Below are 927 nucleotides of genomic sequence, written 5' to 3'. Positions count from 1 at the left end.
GATATTCCCCGCCCTAAGCCGCTCATGGTGAGCGTTAAGGTCTTCGAGGGGAAGGATGGAAAGAATCACCTGCTCTGATTGAGAGAGGTCGAGATGGCCATCGCATCCGCCATGCTCCAGACCAAGCAACAGCGCGTAGCGCTAGCCATCTCAAAGCTCGGTGGTCGAGCGCGAGAATGAGCACTGACGTGCGGCACTTCAACCGAAACTGCGTTTCCCTCCTAGACGGAGCTGAAATTGCAGCTCTCCCGAGTCTTCTCGCCGCCTAATCAGGCGTATCGCGTACGATTGCGTTTACTTGCCGCCCGACAGAGCAACAAGGAATTGGTGGACTTTGTCCAAGAGATGGGAACTCTCAACAGCGGGATGGCAGCAGATTCCCTCCCGGAGGCGGTCACAGTGACCGTCTGTATGGAAGGCCTCCGCACTGGCGTGGCCAGAATGAAATATTCCGTGTGCATCCGTCCTCGTTTGAAGAGGCGGTGAATGTGGCATTGAACGCCGAATTTAATTTCAAGTCGCACGACTTGATTGGAATGCACACTCCAACATCTCGTCGAGCGGGCCTATGCCCATGGAACTTAGCTATGCCGAGGACGAGGGAGTAGAGCTCCGAGCTGCAGCAGCATACACACATTCGACGGTGTTTTGTCTGTGGAGACACCCATCACCTTCGGAACGGGTTTGTTGATCGTGTTTTCCGTCAACACGGACTCCCGGAGTCGATTATTTCTGATAGAGACCCCCGTCTCACGGGAAATGGATTGGTTGACTAGCTTCAAGGTGCTCGGCACCAAGTTTGATATGTCGACAGCGGATCATCCGCAGACCGATGGTCAATCCGAAAGGGTGAAACGCGTTACCGAAGACGTTCTTCACAGCGTCTGCGCTGAGACGCCGAGGCACTGAAGCGCCATGTTGCTATTT

Source organism: Plasmopara halstedii (genome assembly GCF_900000015.1).
Source record: "Plasmopara halstedii genome assembly, contig: Scaffold_2680, whole genome shotgun sequence".
NCBI classification, from domain to species: Eukaryota; Oomycota; class Peronosporomycetes; order Peronosporales; family Peronosporaceae; genus Plasmopara; species Plasmopara halstedii.
Note: the sequence above shows the minus strand (reverse complement) of the source record.